At 32.6% G+C, this 19,609-nt stretch overlaps 1 protein-coding gene across 1 annotated transcript in view; it reads right to left on the bottom strand.

Moving 5' to 3' along the window:
• LOC113495370 (5-hydroxytryptamine receptor 1-like) overlaps positions 1-19,609 on the bottom strand; it is a 146,255-nt gene that overhangs the window by 96,689 nt on the left and 29,957 nt on the right. The window contains exon 2 of the mRNA XM_026874061.1: positions 12,403-12,467. The gene's annotated coding sequence lies outside the window, so the exon portion shown is untranslated. The remainder of the gene's footprint in view (positions 1-12,402; positions 12,468-19,609) is intronic.

Below are 19,609 nucleotides of genomic sequence, written 5' to 3'. Positions count from 1 at the left end.
ATGGTCGGTCTTTTTAGCTTTGCTTTAGTAATTTATGATTAATGCTTTTTTTGTTATATCCTTTGATACATTTTTATAAAAAAAATAAAAAGCTTTTTTAAGTATTATCTAGTTGAATATTAAAACCTACATAGGTATGTAAATTTCATATTAAAATTTTTCGAAAGCACATATAAACCAACACCTTGTTTAAAGTACTCACTGAAAACAACAACTTCACTACCAACCTCAGAGAGTTGTTAGCAAAATTTATTGCTAACAAGTAACTGTGATGATAATTCGTTTTTACAGCTATATTTTTAATTTCGTAACACGTTCCACACTCCTGAAATAAATTAACTTACCTAGAAGACAAATAAAAAAGATGTCAAACAAATTGTCAAAATCGCTGAGTGCTAAATATCTAATGAGATTGGCCTTTAGTAACCCCAAAACCTTAAAAGAAAAACAATTTGGTAAGAAGCCAATCTTGCTAAAAATTTAAATGGCGAACGTAAAGTAAAAAATTGGCGATAAACTAAGCAATCGTACAAGAATAACAGCGTACTGGCAGCTGAGAAAAAATACCACCTATAAAAAAAAGAATATTGACACTAGGCAAAACAAGTCTCCGATACCTTATGGCTTAAGTGTCAAACGTTTGACTATGTACGCTTTCGTAAAAAGTTTCGTCAGTCACCTATGGCAGAATATGCGTCGCGGACGTGCTAACATTAAAAAAATATGCAGTGTTCAGTAGCGATGATAAAAAAATAACGTTTTAATTTTGATGAATTACCGTATCTCAAAACGGCGTTTTTTAAACACTTGTAATAAAAAAGATACACATTTTTTTCACGTTAATGATCCGTGTTATAAAAACAATAATTTACAAACCAACTTATTTAATTCATTTGTTTAAAATACTGCAAACAACACACATTACTATGTACAGCTATCAAATTAACGCGCGTTAATTCAACCCCAACAACATCGAAGTTGCTAACAAGATTCACAATCGACAGAACTATGCAGAAGTGAAGTTTAAATTGGTATTGACTGAGTTAGGATCTAAATTCCAGTCTAGATTCAGGCATACGAATTCACTTTACCTTGTTAGAAATTACTAGAAACTTTCGTTCTTTTGTCTACATTCCACTGATTATACGACTCTCAGCAAAGGTATTAAAACAGTTGAATATTTCAAATGTGGAATCGAGTCAAATTTGAAATTCGTACTGGATTTTAATTGTAGGAACTACTGGGAGATTTAAATCTTTTATAATAGGATTAATGCAGTTGTCGAAGAGAATAGAGAGAGATAGTGCTCTACACGGGGCAAGTAGCATCTCTCTTACACAATTGCAACAAAGTTACAATATGCTTAGGAATACTTTTAGTAGCATCCTATGGGCTAAAGATGGGATATACAATTAACTGACCGGTATTTTGTATCAGAGTACAATAATTAGTAAAATAGAGCTTCTAATTAAAAAAAAAATGGACGCTGAAATATAATTACAGCCTCAGCTAAAACATAAGTGTATTTAATTGTGTTAATGCCTCAAATTATCTACGAAACTATAGTCATTTAGTTTAGTAGACAATTTAACACAAATAACAGTTCATTTGGAGACCTTACTTTATTTAACAATAGGGACCCTTTCATGGAAAGTAGTAGAACAATAAATTATTAATAAAAGCAAAATATAAACATAAACAGTTCAAACATTGGAGTTTTGTTACATTTTGTTAAACTAATTTAAAACTAAATTGTCGTGTACAGACGTTCATGTAAAGCTAAAACTAAAACAATAACAACTTTTTATACAATTAGCGTGCTTACTTACAGCTTGCGTTTGTGAGAGCGAGATGCCACTAGTCTCTGTAGAGCGATGTCTCTCTTCCACACCGACAACTTTATGAGTTCATAGTACGAACTCTGTATTATGTTAATTAGCCAACTGAAAGTCAAGACCACTGAACCACGAATGAAACAAAAAGTTAACGAAACTTATACTTGTTAGATGTTTGCACACGATTAAAAGTTTATAATTAAAACGAACAAAAATAACTCAAATTAAACATTAACTTTCTTGGACTGGCTTTTCTCTGAATCCTAATGAATGATAATAATATTATAATTGTGTAACCTTGTATGTTTTGATGTCATGATTTAATCGTTCAATATACTGTGGGAAAATTTCTAAGATAGCTTGAAGTTCAAAAAAAGGCGCTTTTGTGTATAAAAGGTATTCAATTAATTAAGTACTGGTAAATAATAGAAACCTACCTACTTACTACTACTACAATAAAAATTGTATTTCTTTTTATAATAATAAAAAAATAGATACGTTGCGTATAGAATTATTGACAAACTCATGGAAGATGAAAGTTCCCAAATCCCATTCAAAGACAATATACTTATATTTAATAACAAGTACATAATAAAATCAACTATTCTCAAAAATCTCTCGCAGTCTAACATGCATAACGATTACAAAAGATCGGGGAAACTCAGAAAACAAATTCAAACCATTAAAAGTTGTCGAACGGTTTCCAAAGTTAACTTTATTAAAATCTTGAAGGAACGAACGTTCAATGAACCTGATCTTTATTGATAAGATAAAATAAAATCTCTTCCAGTTGATCGCTTTTTGTTCGTGAAGAGATTATAACTAATTTTTAATTAAGAAGATTTTTTTTAACCGCCAAAAGGATATCTGATGTTTGTTTAAATATATTTATCAAAAACTTGACATTAAAATGTAGCAAAATAGATAATAGAGGATCCATTTGTATGAGATTGTATGAGATATTTGTATTTAATAAAATATTAGAAAGCTATATTTAGCTAATACGAAAGACCTGGCCTGTGCCTGTAGAATGTCTTGATTTTCTCCTGTCATCTCATTTCACCATGATTTGGAAATGAAATCTCAATTGTTTAAATGAAATAGCAAAAAAGAAAAGAAATTCTTACAATTAAAAAAAAGAACAAACTTTGTTAAATAAAACCTCCTTAAAAAAACAAAGCAACACCGCTCGTTAGCAAAACAACATTATTGAAATGCTCTTAACCTACTTAGACAAAATAATCTCGATACTCGCTTCCGTGACTTGGTCTCATAAACCCCTTGTAGTATATCCTAGCGGCATATCTAACAAGGTAATAACATTAATCAGGCATACACGTGGTCAAGTGTGAACTCGGATTTATACGGTTACGTTGTACTGCATGTAGATCAGAGATGGTAATTTAGTTATGTTGCCATGTGGTTTGGTAATGAGGGGTGTGGCTACAACGGTTATACTAGCTTATATACGTCCCAATGTTGGACAACGGGTCTTTCAGTATAGTGAAGGTTTGAGCATTGATCATCACGCTAGCTCACTGCGGGTTGGTGATTATAGATTTAATTTATTGCAATCCATATTTCGTCTCTGCGAGTGCGTTTTTCCAAATCCCAATATTTGTAATACGTCGTATATTTGTCCTTTAGGTACGTTTGCCAGATATCCAATACTATATGACAATTAACAAAAATACAGTTTTAATATTCTAATGAGCAACTCTAAAAAGTGTTAATAATGACTTCAGAATGCGTTCGGCCTTCGTCTATAACAGAAATAGCTTTCCACTTCATTAGTGCTGCCAACACTCTCACAATTTCTAGAAGTTTAATAAACTTTTTCTAAAAAACAAATAAGTGGTGAACACACGACACTTTGACAGATAATTAGCAATCAACACTTTGAATATATTTATAATGATTAACGAATCGCGACTAATGTAAGAAGCTGAGGAAATAGCTTAAAAAATCAAGGTCTTTTTTTAGGTGATGTGGAATTTTAAAAATATATGATCCATGAGTAATTGAGTATAATGTAATGTACAGTATAGCGAATGGAATCTTATATAAAAAAAAACATAAAAACTGTAGGTTTTTTTTTTAAACATGTGTAATGTAGTTATAATTTAGCTTAAACTAATTTAGTTATAAAAAGTAATTGAGTACTATATAAATGATAATTAATTCAGTGCATATCAGAATGTTTACGTAAATAATTATATTTTTACGTAAAATCCGAGTTAAAACAACGAGTGTTTTTTTATTCTGGTGATAGAGAACTATTGTAAATAAACTCAGGATAAATTTACAAACTAAGACTATCATAACTGAATTAAAAATACAAAAAAAACTTATTGCGATGCAATTTTAATATAAGTAACAACTTAAATTATTTTTCTAATCATAAAATAGAAAAGGATATACCAAACATTTGCCTGCTTATAATCTTTTGACGCCTATGATCCCAAAAAATTTTGAACTTACAAAATTTCGTAAACAAATTCGCTTAATCTAAGAAACAGAATAGATAGGAGCAGCTGCGAGCCTTGTAACGTATTCTCACTGATAACAGAGAGTGACGATTTTTCATTTACAAACAGGTCAACAGAAATAACTGTCCTCATTTATTTTGATAATTTGTTTACTTTAGTTTCAAGTCCATACTACTCAGATTTCTTTAATTATGCGTAGACAAAATAGTGAGTAATTAAGGAGCTCGTGGCTAAGCTATAACCGCATAAGTGATTCGCTCACAGGTTAAGCTATGCTTGACGCGTTTGGTGACCATCTTTGTCATAACGAGTTCCTCCGTGTTTCGGAAGGCACGTTAAATTGTGGGTCCGGCTGTTATTCCTACATTTTTGACAGTCGTTATAGGTAGTCAGAAGCTTGAATAAGTCTGACAGCCAGTCTAACCAAGGGGTATCGTGTTGCCCAGGTAACTGGGTTGAGGATGTCAGGCAAACGCTCCTTGTAAAACACGGGTACTTAGCTGAAACCGGTTGGACTGGTAGCCGACCCCAACATAGTTGGGAAAAGGCTAGGCCAATGATGCGTAGACAAAAAAGTCCTTGTCTAAATGGTATCAAGGAGTTCGGTTGTAAGCAAATGCTTGGGAATTTACGAGTTTGTTGACTTTTATTAGACTCAACTTCCAATCTGATTAATGTATGCTGAATACCGTATTTTTTACATTTGTATCTCATATTAAGTCTACTAGTCGAAAGTAGGGTTAAATAAGGGTTTAATATGTGTTATTTAACATATATAGGTACGATGCCTGGACCAAATGGTTCGAAATAATAAATTCCCAAATTCTCGAGTCGCTTAATAAAAAAGGATCAATCTATACTCTATACTAATATATAAAGCTGAAGAGTTTGTTTGTTTGTTTGAACGCGCTAATCTCAGGAACTACTGGTCCAAATTGAAAAATTATTTTTGTGTTAAATAGACCATTCATCGAGGAAGGCTTTAGGGTATAAACCATCACGCTGCGACTAATAGGAGCGAGGATACAAAGGAAAATGTGAAAAAAATAGGGCAGGTATAAATTATAACTTATATTTTCTACCCACGTGGACGAAGTCGCGGGAAACAGCTAGTAAATAAATATAAACTACCGCAGCAGAGCGGCTTAATCTCTATTTTCAGTCAAACAGTGTCCGATTACAATTTTCCTTAAATGTCAAAATAATGATTAGAAATTAATTCGACAAGATTGTGACGAAAAAAAGAAATTATTAAGTAGCACCTGATTGAATAAAACAAGAATCTGATAACGTTCAACATCTTTATATTAATCAAAAATCTCGTTCGGACCAGTAAGCTTTAATTTCATATTTTTAAGACAGCTCAACGTATCTAGCCAGTGAGCGTCGCTTCATCCAATATAAAGGCAAATCGGTTTACGTCCAGTTCAAATTGAACTATGAATATTAAATCTACGGGGCGCCGTCTCATAACGTGGAGGTGTTAAGCAAATTTGATTCGCTGAACTGGTTTACTCATTTATGGGCACTGAGTTTTAGAAAATTGGATGCTTTTTTAATTTTCATATTTTTCACTTTGGAAAATTTTAGTACATAATATACGAGTATTTTTCTTGAGAATCTGACAGATATTGTCTTTTTTGTGAATCCTATACCATTCAGTGCGTCACCCAGAACAAAACGCATAAAAAATAGTCAGTAACATACACAAGCACGGTAGAATTTTACATTATATAAGTTTCTTTAGGAGAAATTCATAAGTCATGTCAGAAACATGACTTATGAATTCCTCTAATATAATCATTTAGGGCAATGTATGTAATGGAATTACTGACACCAGCTATGAAGACATAAAAAAACAAGAGAGAATCAAACCTGCTGAAAAATTTTTTTTTTATTAGTTCACCGTAATGAGGTAGGTACTTGGTCTGATTTGTAAATTACAATTCCTCTAAAAATCTAATAGTAACGAAATAAAAATAGACCATTTATATTAACGCATAGAATGTACAAAGTCCGCAGTAACCACTGAGAAAAAAAAAAACTACTCTAGTCTTTGAGAATTTCCACTAACCGTACTGGCTGAAACTAAAAGGATTACTGCACTCAAACGAATGCAAAACACTCGGAAGAATTTAATTTAGCACTGGCAACTGCAATGATTACCACGGAAATCTAATTTAGTTATTTTGGGTAGGTATTTTTACTGCAAAACTGTAGACGCCTTGAGTTACCTATGTTTTTCTGAAGTTGGTTGAAAAATGAGTTTTTTTGAGAAATTTGTAGATGGAACTAAAAATGGAATAAATTATGACTAAATGTTCGGTTATTTTATAATCAAAGTGCCGGGATGGGTCGTAAGTTAGAGGTTATAGATTCATTTGTAGGGTCTTTGGAATGTTTTTCTTAAATAATTTTTAATAAGACCAAATAAGTTCTGAGCTCTTATGAAATAACATGAATTTTAATCAAATCAAATCAGTCTTGGTATGTATGGAAATAAAATTTATATTAATTTAAAGAAAAATACCGAATATTCTTATCATACCTCAAATATCAAAGCCGCGCGAAGCCAAATTCCATTTTCAAATTTGCAATTCTTCATTTGAATTATGCATGCTTTGAATTTAATTTAAGAACGAAATTAACTTTTCTTCTTTGAATCCTACGCTCATACATTTCATACATAACCTGACAGCGGCTTTTATGTTAAATGACATTAAATTAACGGCTTTCAAGGTTTTAAAATTAACATCGAATCGTCGTTAAACAACATGACTTCATTAAAGGGTGCCCACACGTTTTTGGAATGATAATGGCGGGAGATTCACCTTTTTATTTCGTAAAAAGTTACATAAAGCTTATTGCTTTCGGGGCTTTCGTCATTTATGAGAATGCCCCATCAAAATCGTTGGGTGCCTTTGAACCGCGGGCCATTGTGTTGGTATAAAAAAGACGATTTGGGGAATATACATTTTCAGTTCTGAGGTACTTTACGTGATTTTATGTGAATAGGTCAGAGAAGATTATATTTGAGGTTTCAATGCTCTTTGGATTTGAATTTTATCATTATGCTCCTTTTGGTAGATAGCTTTATTGGTTTTTAATATGCAAATGCTCGTTCGTCCTTTGTTAATAGCTTATCATTTTGTCTTCCCCAAACTTATTTAAAACAAATGTAAACTGAGATGTCTCAAAGCTCCAAATAATATTGGTGAATTTTGATACAAGTACTGATTTGCTCACATACCTATCTATACTAATATATAAAGCTAAAGAGTTTGTTTGTTTGTTTGAACGCGCTAATCTCAGGAACTACTGGTCCTAATCGAAAAATTATTTTTGTGTTGAGTAGACCATTCATCGAGGAAGGTTATAGGCTATATATCATCACGCTGCGACTAATAGGAGCGAAGATACAATGGAAATAGGGCAGGTACAAATAATAACTTTTTTTTTTTTAATGCGGACAACATCACATACATTGTTCTGAACCCAAAGTAAGTTGCTAAAGCACTTGTGTTATGGAATTCAGATACAACGAAGGTACCACAAACACCCAGACCCGAGACAATGTACAAATGTGAATTTTTAACCGGGGATCGAACCCGGGAACTCAGAGCTAGCGACACCTTGAAACCGGTGCGTACGCCACTCGACCACGGAGGTTGTCACAACTTATATCTTCTAACCACGCGGACGAAGTTGCGGGCAACAGCTAGTTATTTTACAAGATTAATTTTCGATTTTCGCAATAATTCAAATTAAAACAAAATTAATATAGATGTCTATCTTAAAATCGAATAAAGAAAAATCAATCAAACACACACATGTCTAAGAATATTAACAGGAAATGATAACACATCGTATCAATTAAAAAAACATGTATCTGTGATAACATAACAATGGAACTGCACTTGCATTATTATCTTATCTGAATCTCAAACAAACATTATTAAACAAAGAAAAGATATCACGGTGTCTTTGAAACAAATATTAACTTTAACTTGTATTTATATTTGTGTAATATATGTTGATCTAGTACAAAATAGTTTATAGGAGTCAGAGGCCCTCATACGAAAGGAGGGTACTTATAAATTTAAGTGAAGTTAAAGTTAATTAGCTCATTTGCTTTTTTTTTATATTGTTTTATTCATATAATATATTCGCAGATGAGGATTCAAATAAATAAAAATAACTCTTTATTGCCTACCTACCAGCAAAATCTCAAAAAAGTCAAAATCGGTCTAACCATTTAAGAGATTAGCCGGAACAGTCAGACCTACACGGAAGAAATGACAAATCGCTATTTCAATACTACAAACAGACAATCCAGTTTTAACTACACACCCAATTTTCATCTTGTTTTAAATTTGAGTAGATTCGAATGTTCGTATTATTCTTGCAAAGACAATTTTCTATTCTTGCAAAGGTTAACGATGAATAAATCGTAGTATACAATCTAAAGGAATATATTAACAGATGCGGGATATAGGTTGCGTATTTTTTAACCTAGCTGTGATTGTAATATTAACCTACATTTTGAAGGCCTTAGCTAATGGATCTCTAGAACTTTTTAAACGATTAGGTTTAGAAGTTCTGAATGATAGATCAGGTTTACAAACACTTTGTGTTCGGCCAACTAATAAAGTTAAGATCGTTCGTCTTTGTTTTTCTGCTTAGACGTTAACAACCTACCTGCGTAAATAAAAGGCTGTGATTTGTTTATCAGTAAAGAATAACGTTATCACATCAAAAAAAAATGATATTTGTATCAAAATATAAATTTTAGAGGGAATAATAATTTATCATGTATTTCAAACATTAAATTTTAATATTTAATTAATAGCAGTTTGGCTTAAATTGCTTTTTTACTTTAATTTCATTTTGGAAAAGAAGGTATTCGTAACTTGAAAAAACTCATCTGTATTTAAATATTATCAACCAGTTTTATGACAAATATTTTAAACAATTGTATAAAAAATACATAAAAACATTTTGCTTGGCGAGCATAAAATTCTTCAATTATTATTTACTGGCCTACTGGGTATCGTAGAAGACTGAAACTATGAGAATTACGCAAAGTTCCAAGTAAACATGAATATGGAATTTTATAACTTCAGAGTTTTTATTTGTTAAACAAAAAAGATAATTAATTTTCACCAAACGTTCTTTTCAGAAATAGATTTTATAAGTGGATGAAGTGGGTATGGTTTCATATTTCATTAATAAACAGTTTTTTTTTAAATCTCATACATATTATTACTGGAAATCAAACTCATATTTTACATACAATTTGAAATGTCCGCCACTAATGATATGCCCAAAACCTTAAACAATACCTCGATTTTCGATCCGAAAAATCTCGAGACCTTAATATACCGCATAACGTCCAGCAAGATTCGTATACAAAAGCACCCTTAAGTCCCAAGCGAGAGCCTAAGGAATACCTCAAGTATACTCCGAGAATACACCTTCAAGTGTACTTTCGCCATCTCGGCAAATTGCTGCGGATCGCTCCAACTTCGCTTTTTGCCAAATAGTTGAAAACTACAAACTTTTGAACGGTACTTAAAGTACCGTTTAGTAAATAATTGAGTGCTTTTAATTTTACGACTGTCTCTACGAAGCTGTATTATGGACACTTGAAGTAACTTCGGCTTAGAATGAATAATGGAGGATGAAACTTGAATCTTTGTTCAAAGTTTTTTGCTTTTAGATGGTCGCTAGTTAGGGCGGAAAGTTGAGCTATTAATCGATCGTCCCGTTAATTTTCTGAGTAAATAAGTTGGAACTTTTTGACCTGACGATAATGGATAAAATCTCTGTGGTTCTATTTTCGTTGAAACATTAGAGATCTGAATTCCTACGATATATATTTGGATGTTGCCAAAATATGGAAAAATCTTAAAGAGCGTATTTTTATTGTGGATTTTGAATTTGAATTTTGGTTTTGAAATAAAATTAAAAGCAAAAAAAATATATATAGAGAAATGCTTATGAAATACAAACCAAGCTTCCAGTAAACTAATGAACAAAAAAAAACAAATGTTACATACATTCATCGCAATCCAAAAAAATTGATAAACACGCTCTCGCAAACCCAACTCAAAGCAGATTGTTCTAAACAAAAATCCTCATGGTGACCAGTATCAAAAAATTAACGAGACCCGTGAAACATTGGCAGTTTCAAGTGGCGATGCAACAATAAAAGTCACTGAAAACCCGGCGTTGTAATTAATAACCGCGCAACCATTGGCAAGCTCTTTGTTCTACGTCACAGACTTTTTTTTTACTTCTATACACAGGATTGACAACTTTTTTTCCTATTGTCTCCTGTTGTGATTTTCCACTGCATCCGACCCAAGTGTCGATTTTTGTCAGTCGATTTGCATCAGTTATTCCTATTTTTTAATTTTTAATTATAGAGCATAGTGAATGAAATCTATTTTATTATAGAGTACACTCATACAAAATCTGTCATGTTTTGCTGTGTATAATAAAACGACACCAATTATAATCTTGGATTTCGGACTTATTTTTCAGAGACGTTCTTAAATTTCCTTTTGTCTCTACATGTTTCTCAACAAAGATGGCATTACACTCAAAAGCAACTGAGTGACGTTTGAGAAGACTTCGTAGACTGTGGTTTCTTCTTGCCATAAGAGCGAAAGGGAAAGGCAAAAATTGAAGATATTCTTGCTCAATTTATTCGGAATGTTGTCGGACGTGGTGAGCAAACGCTCCTAAACGGGAAATACTTCAACAGGACAGCCGTAGTAACTTCGTTAGAATGTTTGAAGACTTGCAGTTGTATGAGTTGTGCACACAATACAACGTAGGTAAGTTTTTAATACAATTACTGCTTACCTACTAGTTGTCTCCTTTTGTCAGGATAGAGTTTTCATATTTACGTTTTGTTGTTTTGTAGTTCTTTTATGCTTCTAAATAAAGGATGTTTTGGCTTTAGACTTCATTATTAAGACCAGCAATAGAAAACAAGGTACACAGACGTCGAGATGACAAGTCGAAATAAAAAAGATAATTGAAGTTTGTTGGATGAGAAAGACACACGACTGTAAACTGTGGATTGCTTTAGGGAAAGCCTTTGCTGGAAAGCAAGCTAATCTTCTGTAACAAGTGTCAAGTAAATGTTGATAATTTTTAAATCATTATTTAGTTATATCTCTTACTCTATTTGCATTATTTTGTTGTTTACAGAAGATCTATGAATATTATTGATTAAAGATTAAATTGAGTCCTGCAAGGAGTTCCGGGGGTTCTGCGCGGAAATTCCGTTCTTTTTGGTCTCGGTCTCCATTCTTCTCCAACCTGGTTTCAAATAGAATGGAACTTCCCTTTCGTTCTGTCACAATTTTCTCTGAACTCTATGGAATTTGCTTTGTGAAGCTAATAAATTGGTCTCTAGTTTTGAATCACCTATATTTATATCACTCTCCTAACCTCCGCACCAGGTGGCAGTTCTCGTGACAACTTAATGTAGCGGTCGATATTCCTACAATTATAACCTACCGATATTATTGTTTTACGTGGACCTTGATGGAAGAAACCGATATTAAGTAGACTGAATTGTTCATTGATCGTTAATTGGTATACATTTTAAAGCCTGCCTAGTGATCTAGGTCTGTTATTCCTACTCGATTATGTGCCATTTTTTGTCAAGTGTAGGAAACTTCATGGTAACCCAGACCGCCTTGGGGGAGAAAGCGAGCAGTGACAGACGAAATCAGAATCGCCTTCTTGTTCATTTGATTGGTGAGTGGCAATACATCATGTATTGGCACTTTGTAAAGCGAGCAGTTAATGTAATAGTAGTAATTCGTAAAGTTGTTTTAGCTATGCATTTTCAGGGAGACCAAATTACATTACGACAATGGTAACGCAGAATTTTTGCTGTCTAGCAGCTTTTGCATGTTAGGTAATACAAATCCAGATGTTTTGTAGAGTATAGACAATTACTTTTTTTTCTTTAATGTTATTATTGAGTTGGCGTGTAATGCGTGTGTTGCCAGCTGTTTTTTTTATATTATTTGTTTTAAAGTGATTGAATTACTTACGTTTATTTGTTTGTTCTCAATTTTTTGTTCATAAATAAATCTGATGAAGACGTATCCATGCTGATCTGAAACAAGAGAAATTTATAGGTTAATACAATATCTTTGCTTAAAGAAGTACTAATAAGGTGTGGGTAGAGTGCCTATCGCCATGTTTTAAATTTATATTGAAGTTTTGGAAACGTGACAGCGCATAAAACGGCGTCTCTTTCACATCTGCAAGAGACAAGAGATATTTTCAGGCCTTCAAAGCGACAGTATTTTTCCACGATTGTATAAGCTCACTTTCTCGTTTGTTTGTTGTTCCGGTCGAATTTTTTAAACTCAATTTTGAGGCACTTCTGGATAAGCCAGCAGGCTGACATTTTCAGGGTAGCTTCAAACCCAATGACAATATAATTTACAATTATAAAAACGAGAGGTCTCTTTTAAAAAATAAAAATAAAAGCGTTGGTATTTAGATTCCTAAAATCTATTAATTTGGCAGTTTTAGTCATACCAACATTCTCTTTTCTCATCTACAATATCACAAATAAATCATCCTACTCTTATCACATACATACAAATGTTTATAGACCACACGACACACACACCTACACATAGTCCTAAATACTGAGACAACAGCTAACACTAAGCTAATACAGTGCATTGTTTGATTGGGATTACGTACATTAGTACACTTGAGACCTAAGTGGCAAATGCGTTGGGATTTGTATAAGCATTTGACGGTATTGCTATAGGTCATTGTTGTATTCTCGACCAGTCCCTTCAGCCAAATGGCATTTCTACAATCATAAACATCAGTAGGTAAAACTTTAATGTATAGAAATAAAATTTCGTTTCTTGACATTATAGGCAATGGGTCACGTGACTTTCACCAGTCATATACATATTTCGGCAAGTCTAGAGGGTCTTATAAGACAAAAATCAAAAATCATGACTACTAAATAAAGAAAGCTTAATGTCACGTCTCCAAGTAATTTATTCCAGCTGTAAAAGTGTAGATGCACGTCAACGTTGATTTTCAACTGGAAAAGTAACTATTCAAAGAGGTTGATATATTGCTTTTGTTGGATTCTTTAGCGAGGATCTGTGGTGGACATCACGACACAGTGAGCTCATACTGCGTAGGTGGGACCACAACGAATTAATTAAAATATGAAGGTAGAACGAGCAACATCTTCTGTCAAGACGAACACCATGTCAGTCTGCCCGTGACCATGATACCTGCAAAGGTGTCGAAATGTCGGGAACTAAAATAAAAAATTAAACCGCGATAAAATCCGTAAAAGTAGTTTCATTTCAATGTCTAACATTCGCGTAAACCTAAAAAAACACTATATTGCTTTTGGTCATCGCAAAGCGATTATTACATTGCGAAAACGAAATTAAACACTAAAATAATACTGTTTAAGACCATACTTTACCACGGTTTTCATCACTCGAAAGTTTCACGTTTAACTCTTACGGTTTGAACCTCTTAAATCATGATTCTTGTACAAAACAACTGTCAGAGTGCAAATGCGTCGCTCCGTCTGCGGGGAAGTGCCACCCATCTAGTTAATGTACCGACACAAAGTAGTCTCGTTCGTGGAGTTTGCAGAAGATCTTAGCGATAAATGACCTGCGATGTGTTTGAGAATAAACCAGATCAAGTGCAGTCGGAGCGAGGTAAAAAGGAAAACTTAATAAACGTCATATTTTCAGAATTTGTCTACAAGACTACAAAATAAAAAATAGAATCAAATTTAGAAGTACAAAGGAATTCGTATATGAATCAAGATGTACCACTGTAAAGGAAAAGCCACTGCTTTAAAGAAAGTTCTCTCAACATGAGTAAGCCATAACAGTTCATTAGTGTCTTTGTTAATTGCATTCATTCGAGAAAGTTATACGGTTTAGTTTACAGCAACTGTTCAGCTGATTTTAATGTAAACATTGTTTTTATAAATAAAATGACTGTCCGTATCAGTTTGTGGCCTTTCACAGCAATATTATTTTTGAGAAACATCACCCGCACTAATATTACACACACAAATATACCCAGACTCAGGATAAGCATTTAATAGATCACATAAACTCTTGTGCTATACGGGGATCGAACCCGCAAAACGTCGCGCGCAGTTCGACGTGGTGACCTCAACCACTCGCCTATCAATGCAGTCAAATTCAATAACATAACTAGCAATGCCATCTATAAATAAACCAATATTTATCCGTAATTAATTTAAGTAGGAATTACTTGTAAGTGAACGTATCCGGGGTCAAAGTTCGGCGAAGTCGGTACAAAAACTTATATTAATATAACTAATGTTTAGTCACTTGAACCAAGAAAGGTTATGCCATTAGTGTGACGTCACTGGCAAACCCAAACGGCGCCGCGATATAATATTTTATGGGTGCGTTTTAGTACGAAAGGAAATCATAATTATGTGCTTTAGAAAATTAGATTAACAGTATATACTAGATGCAGTAAAAAAAATCCGCAGTTTAATTAACTTAATGGCAAAAGCAACACCGTAGCTATAAATTGCGATAGCGAAGTCATTTTTTTTTGTGACACTGAGAATCCGATGCTCCTATTGCAATCGATTGCTGTCGCATTGTCTTTGCAAGTTACTTAATATGAGCGCCACTGTTTGTATTAGCACCTTTATTTATTTAGCTGCACCCGTTTTCATTTGTTTTTTTACGACGTTTTCTTTACTGGAATAATACTTATGTTATGCTGTCGTACTGGGCAATGAACTCTTGGCAAATGGACGAACTGAACAATAGTTTAGCTTGTTTGCAAAGGATTAGCGATTTCAGATTCTTTTAATTCATGTTTGAAAGTGTAGTTTGCATTTTTAAGAGAAAATGATCTGACATTGTTTTTCTTATTTATCCGTTCAAAAGCAAACTCTACACAAAATTGTATGAACAGAAATTAAAAACCAATATTACAACAAGAAAAAAACCATAGTAACAATGATTACAAATGTATATTCAAATGTTCATCACTCCATGCCACATTTAGAACAAAGCGTTTTGCAAAAAAATATTTACATCTACCTCAAAATATTGAAAACAAATTTTCAATAAAACAGAATCCTCTCATGTCAGCCGGTCGGTTAACAAATCGCACGAGTAAATAAACATTGTATGCATTTAATAAACTTCGTACCAATAACGGTGGAAGCTACAAAAAAATGTTCGCTCTTTTTAGATTCAAACTTGTTTTGATTTTTATGATAAAAGTGCTTCAATTGCTGAATTGTTTTCATCAAATTGTAAAGTGCAATATTTTTTTGGATCTCTATCAATGTTGCAGCTACAGGTGAAATCGATGTGTTTTATCTAAGTAAAAATCTAAACAAAAATACTCATACAGTGTTTGAAACATTTCTTTTTATTGAATCATTGCTTTAACTGGTTATTAGTCTCTATTTTAGAAAGTTACTGACTGAATAATTCTACAATTATTTTTTTTGAATACGGGGTTTTGACATAAAGGCGAACTATCACATTTGATTAAAAACTACATGCTATTATAAGTACATGTTTACACATACCCAAAGCTTAGACAAAAATAATTCTAGTAACAGCAAAAACAAAACGTCCAACTTATCCTCTTACGTCTAACGTAAACCAGACAAAATAAATCTCTCTACGTGTTAAAATCAGTATAATATCGTACTTTATCTCTTAGCTTCGCCCTTCAACTCTGCCCTTGATAAATAATTGGGGTTAATAAAAATTTATAGGGAACGGCAAAGGGACGCAACGTCAGCAGAAACTTGGGTCTCTCGTATATAAAATTCAGTAAGGCTATATCCTCGGTTAGATTAGGTTCAAGGAATTTTTGAGACTAATTAGTATCAGAATTATTGGATAATTTAGTAACTCGAGGCATAGGTAATGTCTCATGGGGTTAGAATAGAAAGTAATGCTTCTGTATTTTTTATGTTTGTTGCCTCATAACTTTGGAAATAGCTGTCATTTGGTCCCAGTTGTATCAAATTTGGCCCGGCAGTTTTTTATTTGAAGTCGGTTGTATGTTTTGTTGTTACAACAATATTATTTTACATATAGCGGCATGGCATCGGGCCCAGTTATTGACACGATCGGGAGGTAATTGGCAGCAGCACTTATTCAACACACGTTGATGCCATTTCATTTAACAGCTACATTGTTACTGCACGTCAATGTACTCGTACAACGTACATGAAACACTTTTGTACGTGATTGTACTGTGAAGTTTTATGCAAATTGATGTTAAGGACTGACAGCTTTGCAGACAGGATGTCTGTGAAGACATTGTATCCTGTGTTTAATTGAATAAATGCGTGTGGATTAAACTATTTATGTTTTTTTGTTCTCCTTAGTGTTATTTCAAAATGGAGTTGCAGTGAGTATAAGTAAGGATACCTGTCTTTTAAATGTAAAATATGTATTATTTTTTAAATAAAGGTCGGGGGTCGGGAAACTGGTCGGGCAACTCCGATCAATAAACTTGAGTAAACCTTTTTTTAAATAAATAATTTTTAATCTGCCTTCCAAAAATATCAGGGCTGACATACTTTAGAAAAAAGTATTTAATAAAATAATTAAATAAAATAAAACTTAAAAAAATAATCGCAGCAGAATTTTTGATAGTGATATAAATATGAGTTTCATAGATTAGGTATTAAAAACAAGAATCATGCAACATGCATTGAAACTAACTTTTAAAGCTCTTTTTTATTCGTTCGTTAATCTCATCAGAGCAAAACTATTAACGAACAAACATTTTCAACGATCTCACAATAAGAACAAAGCTCTCTCAAAGAAACAAATAGAAATCAAAGTATAATAAAAATACTACACAAAGCGCGTAATTTATGATTGTTTATTTGCAACACAGTCCATTGCGGCTTTGTTTCTCCAACAAATACTAAAACTACTTTATTGCGCATCAAATTATATTAAACGGAAATAAGTGACGTGTATGACGTGCGTCGACGTCAATACATTAGTAGAACATTGCCAAATAGCATGGAACACAATATAGATATCAGTCAGATATCAATATATATAGATATTGGTAAAGTTTTACGTAAAAATGCATTCACTAATACAAATATTATCTGGGAAGGAGTTCAAAATAGTATTTTTGTTTTTATTTGTTTATGTTATCAGATGATTTGAATAAACAGGTGTTTCATAAGAAAATGAGCAAGTAAAGATGCCAGTTTATAAACGTTTCAGAAAGATCTTTCACAAATACTCTTCTTTTCTGAGAAAAAACAAAGTCCGATTTAAAAAAGACAACAATAAATATTTAATTAGTAAATAGACTTTAGTATTGCGAATTTGCTACTATAGATAAAAAGCCAGTATTGTTACAATACCCGTCGAAATTTCTCCATAACCTTTCTCCATTTATAAACATTGTGAAAAGTACACATTGCTGGGTTTCAGAAATCATATTTGTGGATTCAGCTCAAGCAAATTTCATCGCATTAAAAAACAGTCCATGTAGACAAATTATTGACTTATCAACCGAATTATTAAGTGTCAATCAGTGTGTTAGTATAAGTGTAGAGAAGGTCCACAAAAAACTTCACACACTTATGAATAAATCTTTTTTTTCATATTCTCTCGTTTCATAGATGAGTGCCAGTGTGCCTTTGTACTGTTTTTACCGCAAAAAGTTTAAACAAACAGCGAGTGACTGGCCGTAAAACAACCAAGAAAATACTTTATACAACCCATAAAAAAAATATTATAATTTATAGGGGTCACTGGTCTCATTCCATTTCTGCTTAAAAGGAAATGAGACGGCCATTTCACAAGGCGGCATTTCACGTAATCCGTTTACCTTATAAAAAGTTCTAAAACAATTTACTGTTTTGTTTACCGTTCGCTTAATGAAGATTGACATAGGTACAGCGTTTTATTATGCTCCCAGCTGATTCACCAACCTTTGTTCATAAATTCTACCTGCCTGCTTAACTATGGATATTTATAACAAGACTTGTGTGTTGGAGTCAGATAGCGCTCTATAATGCGTGTAGTGGCGTCTCGATTCCACATCGTTAACTCTCCAGGTCTACTGAGTACTTGTAGTATAGGTATTCGATGGATAATTTATTTCTTTAAATAAATCATTAGGTTAATTTAAATTAAATTGGCGGTTTCGATAAAATTATTTAAACAAATTAATTATTCAATTATCTTGTTCGATAGCTGTTTGATTTTTTTTCGTTTGTCTTTTAGTTTTTTTGGTCGGTTTACCTTAAGCTAAATATAATATTGAATTAATCAAATGTCTTGGGAGTAAGAGAAAAAAAGTACTGTGATTTATTTGTACTGTTGAAGGTCAAGTCCCGAAATCGTTAGAAAAGGCACTTGTTAATGGTATTTGATCAAACACTTTAAGAATTACTAAATATAACATTGGAATAGGATTTCTACAAGTTTTATTTATTTAAATATAACATGCCTTGTTTATTTGAAGTGTGTAAACAATCTTTTCAATTCTTCTTATTTCACAATTTAGATTTATTATGTAGGTACGTTTTAAAAATATATTTTATGTATGCATGTATAGTCCTAATGAAGACTCGATGACGAATCAAAGAAAAAGTACTGAATAATAAAGATATATAGCATAGTCACTTGCAGTGTATTTAAAAATAATTCAATTGGAGGTGATGACGTAAAATATGTTCGTTTAAGACACATTCGTAAACAATAGTTTTGGTTTGAAGGGAATTAATCAGTGTGTTCGACTGCCAGTAAACAGGGATCGCGAATAGCGGAAAATATAACTGAATGGTGCGTAAATGGATGTCAGACGATTTGGGATAAATAGTCGGAAAATAGTGAAGCAAAAACAGAAGTATTTAGTTACTACTGGAATATATTTTGTGTATTTATTTAACACTCCTTGGAATTCTATCCTTCTGAATGTATTTGCTGACTGTAAGATGATATTTTTGGAATGCTTGGTGTTTTTGGGGGAGGGGAAAAGAGCTATTTAAAACATTTTTATGTTTTTCTTTTTTTTACATTGTTGTACACAGTCGTAAATTGCTACATTGCAGTGTTGGGATTTTTTCCTTTTTATAGAATCAGTGTAGGTATATGATTTATGTTGTTGGAAAAAAGAAGTGGTTCTCTTCTGTACTATGAAAAATATTTGGCGATGCTACACTTATCTGTAAAACTAGATGACGTTATTGAA

Source organism: Trichoplusia ni, chromosome 6 (genome assembly GCF_003590095.1).
Source record: "Trichoplusia ni isolate ovarian cell line Hi5 chromosome 6, tn1, whole genome shotgun sequence".
Taxonomy (NCBI): Eukaryota; Metazoa; Arthropoda; class Insecta; order Lepidoptera; family Noctuidae; genus Trichoplusia; species Trichoplusia ni.
This window is presented reverse-complemented; position numbering and strand designations above follow the sequence as displayed.